Source organism: Papio anubis, chromosome 8 (genome assembly GCF_008728515.1).
Source record: "Papio anubis isolate 15944 chromosome 8, Panubis1.0, whole genome shotgun sequence".
Taxonomy (NCBI): Eukaryota; Metazoa; Chordata; class Mammalia; order Primates; family Cercopithecidae; genus Papio; species Papio anubis.
In genome coordinates, this window is record NC_044983.1 from 105,373,806 (window position 1) to 105,395,421 (window position 21,616).

Consider the following 21,616-nt stretch of genomic DNA (forward strand, 5'->3'; position numbering starts at 1 on the left):
TGCAACAGAGGTAAGATTTAAATTTAGAACTTTCTGGTCTCAAAGTGCTTGAGCTTAATTATTATACTTTACGGCAGGTTAAAGGGGGACGAATGCTTTCTCCATCACCAGAATATGTATACTAACTAATCCAGAGGAAATAGCAACTTCAATGTGCTCAAGTCTCAGCACTAAGAAGCCGGCCCAGTGCTCCCACTCTGAAACCCTTTCCCTTGTTTCCTAATCATCTATGTAAGTGTCTCTTACTTAAGAATCCATCTAATATCTATTGAACACCCATTATGAGTTAGTTTTAGTTAGAGAAGGCAAAAAAGTAGGTGTCTTTAATCTATCTTTAATAAAGAGAAAAATAATAAAATAGCCTTTAAAAATTCATGATTCTTGCCTTCAATTTGCTTTCAATTTGAGGAGAGATGGTACAGAGCTGAGACATGTTATTTTAGAATGGCAAGGAACATTAGTGCTTATCTTATATACAAATTCTCAAAGTTTTTGGTCTCAGGAACCCTTTACATTAAAATAAGGGGTTAAAAATATTGTTTAAAATATTGAAGGCTCAAAAGAGCTTTGAATTTTATGATTTACCTCTATCCAGTTTACTATATTAAAAGTTAAAACAGAAATTTTAAAAATATGTAATATTTCACTTAGAAATAATAATAAACACATTACATGTTAAAATAAACAACATTTTATTTACGATGACTATGTCTTTGAAAACAAAAAAAAAATTAGAGGTTTTCAAATCAAAGAAGAATTGTTTTAGAGGTTTGCAAATCTCTTCAATAGAAGACATGTTCTCTTATGTTCATTTGTGCTCATGCATTCAATATCTTCCTGTATATTGTTTTGGTTGAGGTCTCTAAATAAGATAATCTGACCTCACATAGATATATAGTTGGAAAAATGTGGACTTTGTTGATTTTCTGAGTGGGTCTCAGAGACTCCCACCTGAGGGAACATAAGGCCATGTGTTGAAAAACTGATCTAATAAAGCACTGACTTAAAGCAGTTTATTTGCTGGGTCTCAATCACACAAGGTATATAAGTCATGATATAATATAAAGTCATGATATCACACATGATATAAGTCAACTCCTAGTTAGCTGTAAGTAAACATAAATTATTCTAAAGAAGCACGTCCCCAGCTTTATACAATATATTCATGTAACAAACCTACACATCTACCCCCTGAATTAAAAAAAAGAGTGTAACAGTGTCACTCTCACTGCTGTAAAAAAGAGTAGACTAAATAACGTAGGAGTGGAAACTAATGGTATTATGAGAAATGTGATGTGGATAATTTGCTTTCACAGGAAAGAGGAAATAGAAATGTACTCCTGAAGAGGAGTAGACAGTGTTCCCATCCAACCCAAGCCTCTAGTTTGCTACAGGGCACTATCTTCTCTGACCCACACAAGACACTGAACCTGAAAGTCTCTCTCTCTAACCCTCATCAACAATTGCCTTGATATGATTTGGCTCTGTGTCCCTACCCAAATTTCACCTTGAATTATAATAATCCCTACGTGTCAAGGGTAGGACCAAGGTAATTGGATCATGGTGGTGGTTTCCTCTATGCTGTTCTCATGACAGTGAGTGAGTCTCATGAGATCTGATGGCTTTATAAAGGTCTGGCATTTTCTCTGCTGGCACTCATTCTCTTTCCTGCCACCCAGTGAAGAGATGCCTTCTGTCATGATTGTATGTTACATGAGGCTTCCCCAGTCATGTGTAACTGTGGGTTAATTAAACCTCTTTTCTTTATAAATTACCCAGTCTTGGGTATTTCTTCATAGCAGAGTGCAAATGGACTAATACATCCCACCCCCGGTCCCTGTTTTCTGGATCATTCCCATTACCAGGAAAAAGGTCTGCAATATTTTCCATTAACAAATCCTCCTCTGACCTTATTTCTCAGCTCCCCTTTATAAGAATACTATTCAAAAGCTTTGTCTATTCTTCTTGTCTATACTTCCTTACTTAGTATTCTTTTTCACTCAATTAGTCAGGCCTTTATCTTATCACTCTACTGAAACTGCTCTTGTCAAGATCAATCGTTACTTTGATATAATGGTCAATTCACAGTTTCCATCTCACTAGGGCTCTAAGCAGCATTCAACAGAGTTGCTCACCACCTCCTTGAAACCATTTCTTCACTCGGCTTCCAGGGGACCACAAAATTCATGTTTTAAATTCGTGTTATGATTTTTGTTTTGTCTTGTAACTCATAGGCTGATCCTTCTCAGTCTCTTCTGCTGACATTGTCCTCTTGGCCTTTAAGTTTTTAGAATGCTCTCGAGTTCTGTGCTTGGATCTTGATCCTCTCAGAAGTGAGCTCGTTCAAGCCCGTGACTTAAAAAATAGCACTCACATTTCTATCCTATTGTCCTCATGAAACTTTAGATGTAGATCTAAGTGATCTCAATGTCTATGTGTTAGCTCTTTGGATATCAAATAAGCATTTCAAATTTAACCTATTTAAAACAGAACTTTGATTTCTTATTCTTCCCTCAACATGATGCCACTCATTTATAGTCTTTCTCATTATTCAGCTCAGCCCCTTAACATTGGGTCATCTTTGATTCTCTCTTTTGCTCAGAGTCTACATCAAATCTACCAGTAAATCTGTTTAATTTTCCTTTGAAATCGATGTGGAGACTTATCGTTGCCATTACTGCTAGCCTTGCTGAAGCCACCTACCCTGACTTACTGCAACATGACTCTTTCTCTGGCAACAGCTTCACTGTTTATACTCTTTGTTCATAGAAGTCTGTCCTGCAACCTCACAGCAGCAAGAATTATGTTATAAATCATTTGCTTAATCTAATATATTTGCAATAAATCACGAGTCCTGCAAGCATATATATTACATAAATAAAATCCACAGCCACATATAAATTAACATTACACATTTTACAAGAAATGATATACCCAACACATTACAGTGGATGACTTGGGTGGAGAAGGGATGCCAGTGAGGAGTGGGAATGAAAGGGAAAAGTGAAACAGAAGTGGAGTCTTACATGGATCCATGAGGAAAATGTTACTTGATGCAGGAAACATGCTTAACTCCACTTTTTTTGAACTCGATATTCAAAATAAAAAATAAAGAAGCAAATAAAATAAACACTGTCTATTTTTTAATGAATAGTCTGTGACATTCAACATTTTACTTGAAAATATTACACTTAAATAGGCAAACATTAGCTTTGCTATTATTTTTACCTCTTATCTCAGGCTTCTACAGCAAAATACCATAAACTGGGTGACTTTTAAACAACATAAATTTATTTCTCACAGTTTCGAGGCTGAGAAATTCAAGATCAAGTCTCCATTAGATTCAATGTCTGATGAGGGTTTGTTGGTTCATAGATGTTGTATTCTTGCTGTGTCCTCCCATAGTGCAAGAGGTAAAGGAACTCTCTGGGGCTCCTTTTATGAGGGCACTACACCCATTCATAAGGACTCTGGCCTTATGACTTAATGACCTCCCAAAGGCCTCCCTCATATCATCCCGTTGGTGATTAGGTTTCAAAACATTATTTTGGCGAGTCAAATATGTACACTATAACACTGCAGTCTAATTGTTCTCGTTCAAACCAGATATATATTGGTGGAATAAAGCAGTAGAGAGTATATAGTAGCAACTCTTTCTTCATTAGTAAAGCAGTTGGAATCTCACTCTTAGATATGTGGCAGATTTAGAAGCTTCCCCATTCAATTTTGCTTCAATACTAAAATTTTCAAAGTTGGGCATGTAGTTTTAATGAACTAGAGTATAAGAGTAGAATGTGACATTAAAAAATAAAAATTAATTAAATTTAAAAGCATGTTACATACATCCTTTAAAGGATTGTAGGCACAGAATGAAACACTGGATAGTACTATGTACAAATTCACATGAGTTAATCCAAGTTTTAAAAAAGGCAAATTTGTAATGTATTAGCTTGTGTGTGATAGATATAATAAGCTACCTTCTTTAATTCCGCAATAAAAATGTATAAAATGTTTAGTCTATGTATTTAGGGCAGAGGAAGGTACGTTTTAGGCATTTTAAAAATGGCTAAATATCACTGTCACAAAATGTTATTAACAAATTGAATCCATTTTGTTTCAAAGTAAATGTGAGATGGTGTTACTGGCTTTAATGGGGAAATCAAATCCCTTTTCCTAGCAGCAATTTGGTATCTATTAAAGTGATGTTTCTGTGTTTATAGGTACTCCTATGCCTATTACTTTATGAGTGGAACTGTAATAAATAAAAGTTCATGAGTTGGAGATAGCATGGCCTGTTATGTTTACAAAAAGGAGGTTTGACTTACACAGGGTAAGGCTCCTCATTTGTTAGATGTGGCTTAGCTTAGGATGAACATCATCCTGAAGAATCTCTTACTTCATTGTAGGATATTGTATGAAAATTGAAAAGAGAAAATAGTTTCAAGGTGGAAAAGCACTGCCATTTATTTGAACTCCTAGTATGTGAAAGCTTTGGTATTAGGTACCTAATAACAGTGCCTTCAATTCTGCTATCATTTAATAGTGGTACTTGAATCAGTATTTTACTGATACAAGTGAGTTTCTCCGGTTCAAACAGTTAGAAAAATGTTGGCAAAGGTTAAACTCATGTTTGTCTGGCACCCCAGCCCTATCACTAAATTCTTTCATACCTGAATCTGAACATTCTAATCTATCTTTGTTGGATATATATTCGTGGTTTTACTTTTCTTCAATTTTATTTTAGCTTCAGGGTTTATGTGCAGGTTTGTTATACAGGTAAATTGTGTAACATGGGTTTGGTATGCAGATTAGCTCATCACCCAGGTAAGTAAGGATAGTACTGGATAGGTAGTTTTTCAATCCTCACCCTCCTTCCACCCTCCACCTTCCACCCTCAAGTAGGCCTAGTGTCTGTTATTCTCTTCTTTGTGTCCATCAGCACCCAATGTTTAGCTCCCACTTATAAATGAGAATATGCAGTATTTAGTTTTCTGTTCATGTGTTAGTTGGTTTAGGATAATGGCCTACAGTTCTGTCTATGTTGCTGCAAAAGACATGACCTTGTTCATTTTTATAGCTGCATAGTATTCCATGGTGTATATGTAACATATTTTCTTTATCCAGTCTACCATTGATGGATATTTAGGTTGATTCCATATCTTTGCTATTGTGAATAGTGCTTCCATGAACATATGTGTGCATGTATCTTTATGGTAGAATGAGTTATATTCCTTGGGGTATACACTCAATAATGGGATTGCTGGGTTAAATGGTAATTCTGTTTTAAGTTCTTCCACAAATTGTCAAACTGCCTTCCACAATGGCTGAACTAATTTACATTCCCACCTGCAGTGTATAAGCTTTCCCTTTTCTCTACAACCTTGCCAGCATCTGTTAATTTCTGACTTTTTAATAATAGTCATTCTGACTGGTGTGAACTGGTATCTCATTGTGATTTTGATATGTATTTCTCTAATGATTAGTGATGTTGAGCATTGTTTCATATGTTGTTGGCCATCTGTTTGTCCTCTTATGAAAAGTGTCTGTTCGTGTCCTTTGCCCACTTTTTAATGTGGCTGTTTGCTTTTTGCATGTAAATTTGTTTAAGTTCTTTATAGATTCTGGATATTAGACCTTTGTCAGATGCATAGTTTGCAATTATTTTCTCCCGTTTTTGGCTTTAGATTTAAGTCTTTAATCCATCTTGAGTTTATTTTTGTATACGGTATAAGGGTCCAGTTTTAGTCTTCTGCATATGGTTAGCCAGTTATTCCAGCACCAATTATTGGATAGGGAGTCCTTTCTCCATGGCTTGTTTTTTGTTGGCTTCATTAAAGATCGAATGGTTGCAGGTGTACTGCATTAGTTCTGGGCTCTCTATTCTATTCCATTGGTCTATATGTCTGTTTTGATACCAGTACCATGTTGTATAGTATAGTTTGAAATCAGGTAATGTGATACCACCAGCTTTGTTCTTTTGCTTAGGATTGCTTGGGATATTTGGTTCCATATGATTAAAACAATTTTTTTTTTTTTTAAAATTCTGTGAAGAATGTCATTGGTTGCTTGATAGAAATAGCATTGATTCTATAAATAGCTTTGGGTAGTATGGCCATTTTAACAATATTGATTCTTCTGATCCATGAACATAAGATGTATTTCCATTTGTTTGTGTCATCTCTGATTTCTTTGTGCAGCATCTTGTAATTTTCATTGTAAATTCCTGAAAGTTTATTCTTTCTCCTTCTTGCTTAGCCATATTCCTAGGTATTATTTTTTGGCTATTGTGAATGAGATTGTGTTATTTATGTATTTATTTTTGAGACGGAGTCTCGCTCTGTCGCCCAGGCTGGAGTGCAGTGGCGTGATCTTGGCTCACTGCAAGCTCTGCCTCCCGGGTTCATGCCGTTCTCCTGCCTCAGCCTCCCGAGTAGCTGGGACTGCAGGCGCCCGCCACCACGCCTGGCTAATTTTTTTGTATTTTTAGTAGAGACGGGGTTTCACCGTGTTAGCCAGAATGGTCTTGATCTCCTGACCTCGTGATCCGCCCGCCTCGACTTCACAAAGTGCTGGGATTACACGGGTGAGCCACCGCGCCCGGCCGATTGTGTTCTCTATTTGGCTCTCAGCTTGAATTTTGTTGGCATATAGGAATGCTACTGATTTTTGTACATTGATTTTATATCCTGAAACTTTGCTGCAGTTGCTTGTCAGATCAACCCCACAGTCTCTGTCCAAAAACTCCTTAATCTGATTTTACTTTTGATTTGCACAAAACATAGCTGTGAAATAAAAATGGTCTCAGAAGATGGTATTGCTGATGCCAAATATTTTAATAAAAATAATTATTTATTATTTGAATATTTTATTAGTATTACATATAAATATCCAGACATTTCCAAGTAACTTTTGAGGTTACATATGAACAATCACAGTGGATCGAATTTAGCATTTTTGTTAAGTAATATTTAATTGTTTAATAGCCTTAGATATATTCTCATACATATTTTTGGCTGACAAAACATATGAATATTAATTTTATAACTTTACTATCTTACTGTATTATAAACATGTAAAAAAGACTCTCACTAGCTTTACCTTTTAGAGTAAAGATAGCTCCTAATTTCTAGAGTTCACTCAGTGATATGGCCCTTTTATAAGATCCATCTGTGGGTCTCCAGAAAATTGTGAAAATGCATGGTGTATATATCTCTAGGTAGAGCTATTTTCCAACCAAAAAATTAACAAGATTCTCTAAAATTAATCTAATGAGGAAGAAAAGCAGGAAGGCTATCAGCAAAAAAACTGCTGTTGGCAGCAGGAAAAGGATAAATGGCCCAGAGGAGCATGAAAGAGTTAATTTGATGGCTTGAGTGGGGAAAGGCAAAATGAGTGGAACTCATCATGAGCCAGTTGGAAAATGGAGTTGGTGGGGAAGAAGAATAAGGGAAGAATTTAGAGTCGTAAGGGTCTTATAAGGGATTGTATCTGCAGGTGCACTGCTACTAAGACATAGCTAGAGATATAATTGAGTTTATTACTCATTGTAAAATGGAAGTTGAAAGTGTGATAAGTTGAAAATATGATGCCATCTAGAGTCTAGTCACTAATAAGTGATTGCTGTGGTCTGCTAGATGTTAGCAATATGATCACTGACATTATTTTTATAACACAGTAGAATTGTATTGCAACTGATGAAAATAGTGGAATAGATATGTAGATACTGCATTCAAGACTTACTCCTGTACATTCTCTGTGTTGATGCAATTTATTCTCATGATCCTTCAAAAATAGAAAAGAGCAGAATGAAGTACAATTTGTATTTTAGAAGACTATTTTAAATATTGTTTTTAATTGACAAATCATAATTGTATACATTTATGGCATAAAATGTGTTTTGATATATGTATACAATATGGAATAAGTAAATCAAGATATTTAACATATCCATCACCATTCTTATCATTTTTGATGGTGAGACATTTGAAATTTATGATCTTAGTTATTTTAAAATATACAATACATTTTTATAAACTATGGTCATCCTACTGTGCAATAGATCTCAAAACGTATATTTTCTGCCTATCTAGAATTTTGTATCTTTTGACCAACAACTCCCCATTCTCTTCCTGACACTCCAGCCTCTGGTAACCATTATTCTACTCTCTACTTCTATGAATTTTATATTTTCTAGATTCCCTACATAAGTGAGATCATCCTGTATATGCTTAAAAAAGTGAAATCAATATTTGAAGTGATATCTGCTCCCTTATGGTCATTGCAGAATTAGTTCCTGGTAACTAAGATATAGAATCAACCTGTGTCTATCAACATATGAATGGATAAAGAAAACACAGTATAAATAGTATATATACACAATAGAAGGATATTTTTGATGGCATCAGGTAGAAAGGAATAATTTAGTGTGAGAGATGAAAAGGTGAAAATCATCTGGGAACATGACTGTTGCATTAAAGGGACCAGGCTGTGTTTGCTAAAGGGAGCCATATATTAGGTTGACGCAAAAGTAACTGCGGTTTTTGCCATTGAAAGTAATGGCAAAAACCGCAGTTACTTTTGCATCAACCTAATACAACCCAGTGGCTATGTCTAAGAGTTGAGGTGAAAAATAACCACTTAAATAGCCTTAGGTTTTTGCAAGATGGATTCTTTCTTTTGAGTGCCATTTCACAGAAGGGGGTTCCTAGAAAACATCTCTGACTTAAATCTTCTGTTATGATCAACAACAAAGACCTAAATGCCCCCTTTTTCTGGACCTTAGTTTAGCAAAGAATCATTTTAGTGAATCCATTTTCTTTTGCCAGTACTTGGGATTTTAGGCAAGAGGAAAAGAGTCCAGTGTTTTCATCTTTTTTTTATGCTCTGAATGGCACAGGGAAGAACCTTGTGCAGTATTCACTTAAGATTCAGGTTTGTGGGTGAATGCTCACATGGTGGGTGACAGACAGTATCCTAGTAACAGCACTGGGCTGTGCATTGGGAGATCTGGTCCTGCTGTCACTTGATGTCCAGTGCTAGATTATGCTTATTTGTATTTGTGTACCTCTTTGCTCATTTGTACAATGACAAGAATGGCTCAGTACAAGTGATTTTTCACATATGTAAAATTTTAAATATATTAAATAAAATGAAGGCCCTTATAGAAATCACAGTAGATGTTATTGATGTTTTGATAGCATAGTTATTTTACTTGAAATTCTAAAAATATGTCATAGATTTTCTTACATAATAAATATAGTATTTTAAGAATCTTTTAAGAATCAACTCCACAAAATGACCATTTTTTTCTTGCAAATATGATCAGGTAAAAATTCTGATAAGATCTGCCATGACAAAAGATATAAATACAACAACAACAACAACAACAACAACAACAAAATAAATAAATAAATAAAAAGCTGCTTTGAGGACATGACATGAAATTTAATGAAAATCAATTAAAAATTTAAAGCAGTAATAATGGGAATGTTTCACTTATAATTTGTCGACTGTGTGCATCAGAATTTCTTGGAGCAGTAGAAGAAAAAGTATGAGTCAAAATGTAAATTTCTAGGCTCCACTTTAGAACCATTGATCCAGGTTCTCTGAGTAGTAGACCCAAGAATCTGTATTTAAAAAGCCTTGGAGGTGATCCTTATGGTCTCTTATGTTTGAATGTCAATGTCAGCTTTGAGACCAATCCAGCAAAATTCTTTAAGTTTCTATATATTGCTCATATTTAGAAAATACAATGAGAATAAATTTGTTCCATAAATAAATTATTGACTATGTTGTAACGATTAATTGTAAAACTACATCTTTGAGTGTATCGAATTTAAAAAAATATTTTATGTTAAAATATTTCATTGTATTGGATTTAAAAAAACTATTTTATCTTTTAAAATTGGAGTTTGGTTCCTGTTTGAGCATTTATTCTTAAGAAAAAGGAGTGAGGATTTTTAGTTTACCTGTTATAAAGCATTTCTCATCTTGAAAAAAGTAGCTCCTTTATTGTTAGATAAACAGATTTAGAATAAAATTTCAGTTTTATAATAGTGATATATCAGGCATACTGGTATTTACTATGTAGCTCACTAAATACAGTTAAAAAAGAATGGTTCTGGAGGCAGACAAAGGATTCAGAATGCCTCTCAGAGTCTCAGTTTCTTCTCTTATTAAATACAACAATTAATACCAGCTTAAGGCATCTGTAAATGTTAACTGAAATGGAATACATAAAACTCCTAAACTAGTGTAAAGTATACAGTAGACATTCCATAGTGATAGCTATCTTTATCCTATTTTCCTTTGTGTTCAGTGGTGGCATCTTTGAAATAGCCTTATAGCCTTATCCACTGTGAGTAATTTTTTTTTTTTTTTTTTTGGTCTGTACAACACACACAGGTGGCCATTCTTGGATTTGTAGCTATAGTGACTGCCTGAGGATCCTGCTGATATGCACATCACTTACTTGGTTTGAAATATGCCATGGATATTTAATCAAACCTATATCCCTACCTCTAGGTTTCTGTCAGTCTTTCTCCTTCCCTGATTTTTCCATAGTCATATTACATTTCCCATTGTCATATCATCTAAACTTACACCTCAGAGCTGCCTTAACTTTGCTATCATTTTTTGGTAGGATTATTCACACTATTAAAAAATACATTTGTGTGATGTTATCTGATTCTATGTCTTCTTATTAAAACTTTAAAAAGTTATGCCCAGGATTTCAGTTTCGTAGACCTCTATCTTATTGCAAATATTATTTGATTGACTTGTGGTTGAATGTAGTAGAACTGCTCAGAAAAAAATTATGTGAGGTTAATAGTGTGCTGATATCTCAATACGATACAATAAAATCTCATTTATCAGAAGTCAATGTATACTTTATGTGTGTTATCTTAGGTCATAGATATGACTCAAGGGATTCTGCATCTGCTTTTTTTCTCACTGCCCTGTCCCTTCTAGGGCAGAGGCTCAGTCAGCAAAGGGTGCTCCAGTATTTTTAATAATGATCTTCAACATTAAGAAATAAAGCAGAAGATATTTTCAAGTTTATTTTTGATCAAGCAAAGACCATATAAAGCTAAAATAAACTATTTTGAATTAGCTATCACTTTCTTCTCAACAATTTTAATAATTTTTCATTGAATGTTTACATAATAGAAGATTCAGTTATGTAACAGTGCAAGTTAGTATTTATACCAATCTTTAGTATTTATTCATCATTACCAAACATCTACCATTCTGATAGATTTCAGGATTAATTAATGATAAATCATTTCTCAGATGAAAAAAAGAGATTTGAGGGTTTAACAAAAGCTGATGTGATTCTGACTCACCGTTTGTCCTAACAATTACATCATTTCTGAAATGTTCTAATGAAGTATGTGTCTGTACAAATTCCTTGGAGTAAATACATACAATTGTTATTTCTATTTTATTTGAACATACAAAGAGTTTTAATTGGAGTGATAATTCTCTGCTGCCTTAGTTTCCTTAGAAATGTAGCTTAGTTGTTACAATGTGTCTCATTGATAAAAGCCTCTTACACATTCATAAGGGGGGAAAAATCCTGTTCTATTCTGTTTGAAAATATTGACAGATATTTTCTGATGTAAAGAAATGGACTTTTTGAGCCTAATTTTGTTAGATGAAATATAAGAATTTAAAAATGGAATCCAATTATCTCTATCTTGTACACTTTGTTGAAGAGCTATTAAATTGGAAACTTTTTGAGCTGTTTCAGAAGGCACACTTAAGCTTTCTGTTGACAGTAAATGCAAAATACAAATAATTTAAAAGAAGATCTTGACAGATGATTCGTGTCTCCTTCACAATGGAGATCTTACATGCGCACAAAACTATTCTCAGTTCCTGACCTGGCCGTTTATAGTATCCTTCAGCCTATGAACTTGCTTTCTGTTTATGGCCAAATGTAATTCTATTAACACAAAATTCTGTCACTAGGTGGCTCCATATCGCTTTTTAAAAGTAGTCTTCTCTGACATTATCTCTGTTTTTAGAGCATTTCTTTTTTCTTATTAAATTTCAGATTTTTTTTGGCCATTGTTTCACAATCTGTGTAGCTTAGTTGCAAACCATTAGCTGCATGGAATTAGAGTCTACTTCCAACGTGCTGCCAACTCCTCTGTCTAGTCAACACATGAAGAAAGGTGACAGATGACAGTGCTGCAGGACTATGGTTATTGGCTGGATGCCATTGTTCAGTGTCTGGATCTTTAGTAAAATTATGTCCAACCTTATTTTGTCTCACTTCAAAGCTCCATTTCAGTACCAAGTCATATTCCCTGTAGTGGGAGTAATCCCAAGAAAGGCACATGGATATTTATTTATTTATTTATTTTTTGAGACAGAGTCTTGCTCCGTCACCCAGGCTAGAGTGCAGTGGCACGATCTCGGCTCACTGCAACCTCTGCCTCTCGAGCTCAAGAGATTATTCTACCTCATCCTCTCGAGTAGCTGGGATTATAGTCACCTGCCACCACGTGTGACTAATTTTTGTAATCTTAGTAGAGACAGTTTCAGCATGTTGGCCAGGCTGGTCTTGAACTCTTGACTTCAGGCGATCCACCCACCTCCGCTTCCTAAAGTGCTAGGATTACAGGAGTGAGTCACCGCGAACGGCCTGGATTTTTTTTTTTTTTTTTTTTTAATGTCTCTGTGATATTCCTGACCTGAGAGGAATATTGTGGCTTAGTGCCCTGGATTTGGAGTTGGAACACTTGGGATCTAGTTTGGTCTTTTGAAGGTAGTTAACTATCCTGAATTTCAGTTTCCTCATCTATAAAGTGAAGGGGATAGATTAGATGATGTTTGTAAGCTCTTCTAGTTTTGATATTTTAAAATGCATGATATTCCCAAGGAGATTTCTTAAGCAGAGTTGTCCCTGTATATAGATATTACTTACTCTTAGCTTGTAAGCTACTGAGGGAAAGGAAATATTATTTCTTTAGCCTCAGTGCCTGTAACAGTGCCTGACATACAGTAAAGACTCAACATACATATTTAAATGAATAAATACGCTGCATTGTAGTACTCCATGATGGAGGTAACAGGGAAGTATTAGTTCTCTAAATTCCTACTCATCTTATTCTTCCTTTGACTGGACATCCAGTTTCTATACTTAGAATTACTGCTGCCCATTAATGAAGCAATGTCACTTTGGAATGCATTCTTTCTTTTTAGGAAGAAAGTGAAACTTCTAACTTAGGCTTTCTTTATTAACATTGTTTATTATTTTAATGGGATAGTTGTCATCTTAGATGCTCTAGGAGGCAAAGCACATCTGCATAGATTTGAAGCTTTAGAGCATAGCAGTGACAAGCTCTGTATAGGTGACACTGGTTAATTTGGCTGGCTCTGAAGCTGCTGGGTCCAGAATGGAGGGAAGGGTCTAAGAAACAACATCCTTAGTAAAATTGGCTTGTTGAGAGAGGGAGTTAAAAACTGGTAGAGAAGTGAAGGGAAGGTTTAGTAAATTTTAATAGTATGGTCAATAGAGCATAGATAAAGGCAAAATATTTAGCATGTAAAGGAAAAAAGTTATTAAAATACCATTTTTGTGGGGAGTGCTAGAATCTTGAGAGCAGGCATTTAGGGAAACATTGATTAAAATATCTAACTCTGAAACTATTGAAGAAGACTTCTTGATAACAGCAAAAGCATAAGTAAGAATCTTCAAACTCATAGTATAGAAAGAGAACAATGTAGCATTCTCAATGTAGTTATCTTAAACAAATATATATAGCAAATTAAAATGCTACATAATGTGGTTTGTTATACATTTTTCAAGCATGATAATCTCTCAGCTTCTAATAATCTGGATATAGAAGTATTTATGTGACTTTGCAACATTTTACTTGATATTCTTTTGAGCTCCTCTTTGTTCTACTGTGCTATAGAGAATTGAAATGGCATTATTCTGGTTGATTTTTGTCCAGAAAAAGAAAAAAATTTAACTGGGCTTGATCAACCATTTCACAAATGCTTCAAAGTCCATATCATTTACTGGAAAATACTATTTAATATCTCTGTTGACTGAAGCAGGGATAGATTCACCACTGAATTATGCTTCTTGGCATGTAAGTCATAATGGAAGTATAATACAAGGAAACAATTTTTAATATTATTGCTATTTTTGTAATTGGAAAGACATCCAAACATTGACAGATTTTATGAATTTTTCTTAGATGTCCTTAATAGAAAGCATTTGGGAAATGTTAATCCCATATCAAGCATGTGTCTTCTTTTGATGCAATGATATTTGTGTTTGGCTCATGGAATTTTTATATGTGCTATGACTGAAGTGCTTCGTTATGATTGGAAAGAGTAGAACAGAAGACATTTCCCCTCCTTTAATTGTGAGGAACAAAAGTTATTACCTTCTTTGTAAAATTGAGATGTCAATCTGCAGCAAAATGCAAAAAGTATGTGTTCTATAATGTTAACATAAAATACAGAGTATAACCTTCTATGATATATACAAATATATAGAAGTTGAGTATGTCACAATGATAGGAATTAGGTGATATAGACAAACACAATCTTGATTTTGTTTATTTGTTTTGCACTATGAATGGTTTTCTAATTAGATTTCTGTTTCAATATAATCTTGATGCTAATAATTTAAACTCAGACTCTAGTCTTAAAGGCAGGAAGTTTCATTGGAACATAACACATTATCACATTAGTTGATGAACACACTGTTATTCTCATACCATAGCCTTTAAAGATAACTCAAGATTTCTCTAATTTTATTTCTTCTTCAAGGGAAAGAAACTTGTATGTGGCACAATGGAAACAATGAAGTTGAAGGGTACAGCTTAATGAATGATGAAAATGAGATGTTCAGGGAACAGGAGAGGGCTAAGTTCTGTCTTCAGTGAACCTTTGCATTGCTTTATTTGGGATCATTCTATCTTATGCCCTGCTTTCAAACAATGAGTTTCGAACAATATTCAAGTTGAAGAAAACTTACCTTTTGGAACTTAGCTTTTTGATCTGGATAGGTTCATGGGAAAGAAGGCAGTAAGCCATATGTGCCTGCCTGTACTGCAGGGTGGGCAACTAGCAAAGGGCCAGGATAAATGAGTCTCTGGGTTGTTTTTTTTTTTTTAAATATATATGATTCAATCTAGTTCCTGTGGACAGGAAATCTTATAAGGATCTCTCTCTCTCTCTCTGACACACACACACACACACACAGCTGGAGTAGCAGTGGCTAAGTTACCTACTCAAGTATTTGGGGATTTTGGATTTGGGACATCTTTTATTATTACCAGACAATACTCTCCTACTGAAATGAAAGCTACTTTTGCATATGTAAGTGGATATTTTTGATCCCTCTTACACATTACAGAGCTCCCTTTAATAGTGATACTTTTGACTGTAGAAAAAGTTATCACGTATATTTACTGTAATTATATAAAAAGGACATATGTTTTGCTATGTAACATCTTTCTGTGAAAAGTTAAGGCTATGTGATTTTTATCTTGAGAAAGTTATTAGAAAAGCAGCATAATGTGGAAGAAAAGGCAATGGAACAGGAGACAGGAAAGGCTGATTCTTGTCTAATCATTGTTATGACCAGCATGGCCACTTTCACTTTAATCACTGAGGTTCTCTCATAGACTAGTTGATCTCCAGGGAGGGTGATCCTACAGGCTCCTTTGCTGGAGACAGTCCCGGTTTACATCTGTTATCCCAATGTAATTATTAATAGCGCCCTTTTCATTCTCAAAAGTGTCCTGGTTTGGATGATAAATTATATGGTTACTTTATCTCTAAAGATCCTTTCAACTTGAGTATTCTTTGATGTTGCCTAGAGATGAGATGTGGGATCAATTGTCTGAGAGCTAGTCATTGAAATTCTAGTCCTTTATTTTGAGCAGTGGTGAGAGATGAAGGTATTGAGTTTGATATGGCCCAGATCATGAAGGTCTGATATTCAAAGACTTAATTTTATCCTGAAGCCTACGGGGAAAATTCTAATCAGAGAAGAAACTGAGACATCACTTTGGCTTATGGTAGAAAATGGATTTTAAGAGACTTTTGCTAGAGACAGAAAATCCAAGAGTTTATTACAATAATTCAGTTAATAAATAATAATAATCTTAACCAAGAAGTGGCAGTGGAAAAGGAGAAAGAAATATTAATTATCAAAATATTCTGGGGTAACCTCTATAAGATATAGTGACTGAATATGGGGATTAAGGAAGAGGCTAGAGCCTCGGATGGCATTCTCTTAGCCTACCATAAATTTATTAAATAACTGGATAGATAGTGATACCATTCATGAAAAGTAAGACTGCAGATTAGGGCTTCTGTGTCAAAGATGTGATGGGCTCATGGCTAGACTTGTGTAGTTTATTATGTTGGTGCTACAGACAAATAGAAATGCTCAGTAGACATTTAGATATAGGTTAAGAACCTTAAAATATTTGGTTTTGTTCTGCTAAGGTAGATTTGGGAGGGATCAGCACATTCAAAATTTCTGGAAAGGTTCAGAATCATGAGAGTCCCTAACACTGAAGAGAAGAGCAAATAAAGAGAAACACCAGAAGGGGAGAGTGTAAGGGGCTACTAGAGAAGTAGAATGACATCCAGGAGAGTGATGTCATATAACCTTCGGAGTGAAAGATTCCAGTTTTAGAGCACACACACTATGCTTCAAATCAGTGATACTCAAACTTCTAAGTCTCAGAACTTCTTTATATATTTAAAAAATTTTGATTAATCCAAAGAATTTTTGCTTACATAGAGTATAACTATTAATATTTATTATATTATATTAGAAATATAATTGAGAAGATTTAAAATTCTATTAGTTCATCTAACTAAAATGTTTATACATTCACTGGATATTACTAAAATAAAATACTTTTGTCAAAATGATGATTTAAAAACATTTAGTGAGATGGGTGACATTGTTTTATGCAAATCTCTTGAGTGTGTAGATTAATAGAAGTTAGCTGGACTGTCATATATACTTTTGCATTTAACCTGGTGCAGTATATTGTTTGGGTTAAGGTATTTTTGGACATACATATGTATTCAGTTGGAAAAGAGAGGAGTATTTTCATAGCCTTTCATGATAATTATGGATATTCTCTTTAATGACAGTTTCTTAAAGATTAGTTACAATGTGGAATTCAAACCATATTAATTAACTTTTTGCACTTTGTTACATTCAAATTCGTAAGTATATTTAAACTTTAAGTGAATCTTTAACTCATGCATAATTTTGTATTATCTCTCATTGGTCATTTGGAAAATAGTGGCTCACTTAGTTATACAGATCTTCCAAATGTTGAAACATTTCATTATATAATATAAAAAATTGTATTCATCAATATAACTGTTATTTGTATTAGAAAAGTGAACATGGAAAGCTGTCAAAGTACAGTGGCAGACACTAGTTTCCCAATATTTAATTTTCTCTTGAAAGCCCAATTTTGATCATCGTCAACACATACTATCAGTTGTTTGTATTGAAAGGATAGGTTTACTACATTTATTTTTAGCAAAATGTCTGCCAAATACCCAAGTCTCAATAACCATGGTTTAACTGTCAGTGTTCTTTCCATGGTTTAACTGTCAGTGTTCTTTCCATGGTTTAACTGTCAGTGTTCTTTCCATGGTTTAACTGTCAGTGTTCTTTCCATGGTTTAACTGTCAGTGTTCTTTCAAGTAAAAATTATGTTCCATGAAAAAAGCAGCTAATTCAGAAACTTACAACTCAATTGCATAAGCACTTTCCTTTGGTATTCAACTGATTTGCTTAATACATACTTCTCATTTTGTCACATGGAATATTACAAACACATTGTATTTAAGGGTTGAGATTTAATAAAACTAATAATTCTCATTACTTAATCAAAGATGTTATTTAGTGATAATGGCTTTTTTTTTTTTTTTTAAACTGTGAGCATGTTATAGTGAGGAATTATGGAACAGTTTGGGGCCTCTGCCTTGATTCATGATAAGGTACCAGAAGTTTTACTACCATTGATTTTGCACAATCAATACAAATGTCAAAAAAGCAAGAAGGACCAGTAATGACTTTGTATTGGTGTGAAAATAGTTTTGCTTTTTCAGACCCCCAGAATGGGTTTTAAGGTCCCCTGGGGTACATAGATCACACTTCGAGAATTGCGACTTTAAGTTTGAGAAGCCTGCCTCATCAAATGTGTCAGAAAAGTTAGGAGGAAAAAACTCCAAAATCTAAAACCTCAAACAACTAAAAGTACTCCATTGGATTGTTCAGCAAGGAGGATGCTGGGGATATTATTGAGACGAGTTTCAGTGTTCATGTTTTTCAACCTAACGTATCTTAAACTTTAGTAATATTTACTTGTGTGAAGTGATGTAAAGAAAAAAATATACTCTTCTACACCTCAATAGATGTATTTTGCTCCCCCAAATGGAAATGCTTAAATGTATGAAGGCATTAATTATGGTTGTTACTGACCTGGAAAAGCATATCAAATTTATCTGACTAGGAACTAAATGTATTTTCCCTCTTTAAATTATGGATGTAGCAAGTAAAACAATTTCACATGCCATGTATAACAACTCAAGGGAAAACAAATTCCAAGTATGTGATAGTCAGAAACCTCATATCCTCTGGTTACAATGTACAGAAGTCAAATGCAATGGTTGAATATCTTAAAAACTTGCTTTAAAATGACTTGAGTAAAAGGTATGGGGTCGTATGATATATCGTAGGAGGTATGGGACTCACCATCTGAGTGATATGCATAGGAAAGGCAGACAATGTGCAAAGAAAGTAGTATTTAGTGAGCATCTTCTCTAGGTCTTTTTGTGAATCAGAAATACTGTCTGTCTGTTCTTATGTAAGTCTTTAAAGCCCAGTACTATTAGCCCTTCCTTAAAGACCATTAACCATATCTAAAACCATTAACCTATCTAAAACCCTATCTAAAAGTGGTTTGCATCTAGATTAAAGAACTTACAAAGATAATGGGATTTTTATTTTCTTGATTAATTTTATTAGATTAAAATCAATTTCTTTATGAAGTATGAATTTCTTTTTCATTCAAAATATTTGTTAAGCTTTGGCTTCTACATGCAGGATAGTGTTCTATAGTACCAGACTACATAGTTTCAATTTATAAAGCACTTTTGCAAATGCACCTCTAAAGAAACTGAGGCTGATAGGTCAGGTAATCTTTTCATCATTTCACGGTACTGTGTGACTTGAGCAGCTCTTGAAGCTAGGGAACACACACTGTTACGGGAAAATAAGTAAGAGACATACTTTGCTGTTCTCAGGTCATAATTACTAGTATTTTCATAATTACTGGTACTAGCAACAGTAAATTCTAGAATATTCCACCTAATCAGTAATAGATATATTTAAATATGTATATCAGCATTTATATTGTCATCTAGTGCCTATTTTGTTTTACTACTAATTCTGGTTTAGTTTCAGACCAGATGTGGTTTCATTACTGAACATTTTTCACCAATATTGAACAAATGCTCTCAACATTACCTGACATCAACATTTAATAATTCTTGGTAGCATTAACCCTCCATTAACTTTTATTGTATCTAAAATAATAATTTGCCTCTATGGTATCCAACAACTAAGTTGTCATCCAGGTATTTAGATGAAACGCTTTGCTTTTAGATTCACTCCCATCTTTTTTCACTGAACGATTCTGTGCTGCCTTGAAATCTACTATATATGTATTCTAAAATTACTTTCCTCCACGGAATATCATGGCATTGATTTCTTTTTGAGAACTTCATTTTCAACTTTTCCAATCAGGCCAATATGATTTTGAAACATGTCTGTATTTATCTTTCACAATTTCCAGTTATTTACCTCTTAGCTATATCTTCTTTCATGTTTTATGTTTCAGTTAGCCCATAATCATCTTACTCTTATGCAGTTAGTATTCCTATGACTAAATTAGTGTCTTCACACTGATACCACAGCATACATTACAATTATGCAGCATTTTTATGTGCAGAAGAGTAAAGTACATAGAAAAAGTGACTGGCATTTCAGGAGTTTGGGAAGGATGAAATAAGGAACAGAGACAGAAAAGATGAAACTGGTACAAAGATGGGAAATTCACTTAATTTGATGAAACTTATGTGATTCTAAATTTAGTTTAATTAGTCCCAAGGAATATTTTAACTCTATGCTTTCCTATCTTTCCCATTTGCCTATGAAGCATTACCAGGCAATCAGTTACAGCACATTTGGATCCTTAATAAGCAGAACACATAAATTTAAATTGCATGTTTTGATTATTTTATTCTTTCACTGAAAAATGAACATCCATGTATATATGCACCCAATAATTTCTTCCCAAAATATTTATCTGCCTTTTCTGGAGTATAAGGGAATAAAAAATGAAATGCGATGGAGAGGAGATAGTAAAATATTAGCTACATATAAATACAACTGAAAAATATTTGAGAAATCAATGTAGTTTATAAGTTGTATATGTTCTTGAGGTGGGTTTGCTTCATTAAGAATGGAAAAAAAATACATATGCATTCAGCATTGCTCAGACCCTAATTAAAATCTTCTGGGGAATTTAAGTGTGGGCTCCACAACATTCAAATATGGAAACTGTGAGACCTTATAAGCAGTCAGTAAAAGTAACTGCAGGAAACATTTTCTAGAGTAAAAGATTGCTTGATGTTGAAATAATTGCTATTAAAGACAAAGATTATTATAGCTAGTTTCCTATTTTGAACTAATCAGTAACGGTGGTGCGTAGAAATAAAAATTTAAAATAAAACATTGTTTAACTTTTACATTATGGGTGTAATAGTAGATACATGAAAATGAAACTATGGCCACATGCAGTATCCATTTGTTACAAGAGAAGGAAATTGCTTTGTGTGAGGTTACTTTTGAAAACTCCTGTTAGTCATGAACTGTCAATTAAACTAAAGACTGATGTTTTTCCAAGTGGAGAGACCATTATTTGTAAAGCTTTAAGACACAAAGCTAAATGCAAACCAGTCGCCATACATTTTCAGCTTTATTTAAACTTTGGTATACCATTATTGTAAAGTTTTAAGACACATAGCTAAATGCAAACCAGTCACCATACATTTTCAGCTTTATTTAAACTTTGGTATACATTGACAGTTGCTTTGATCATAATTCAATTTGAGAGTCAAGATGATGATCAGAATATGTTTGAGGTAAATATTGTTAAATATTTTATTTAAAAAGAACAATGTTTTCAATAAGAAGCCTGGGGGTGAAAGGGACTATATTTTTTTGCTTTTGTATACTTTCATGGATAATTATAGACTTTGGGTTAATGGCACCAGAAAAGAATCTGTCATAAGTTAGCACTTCCTCATTTTCTCTCCAATGTGCCTATGAAATCTTAAATCAAAAGTGTAAGAGTTCTGTAACATTAGTCAGACAACTAAGTGTTGAGAAGAGTGTTATTTAAGTAACAAACATCATTTACTGAACATATTATGTGCTATTCGTGTTATATGCACAGTATAATATTGCTTGCCTCAAAAATTATGCAAGGTCAGTATTTTTATTTAAGTTTTACATATAAGAAAATTGAGACCCATA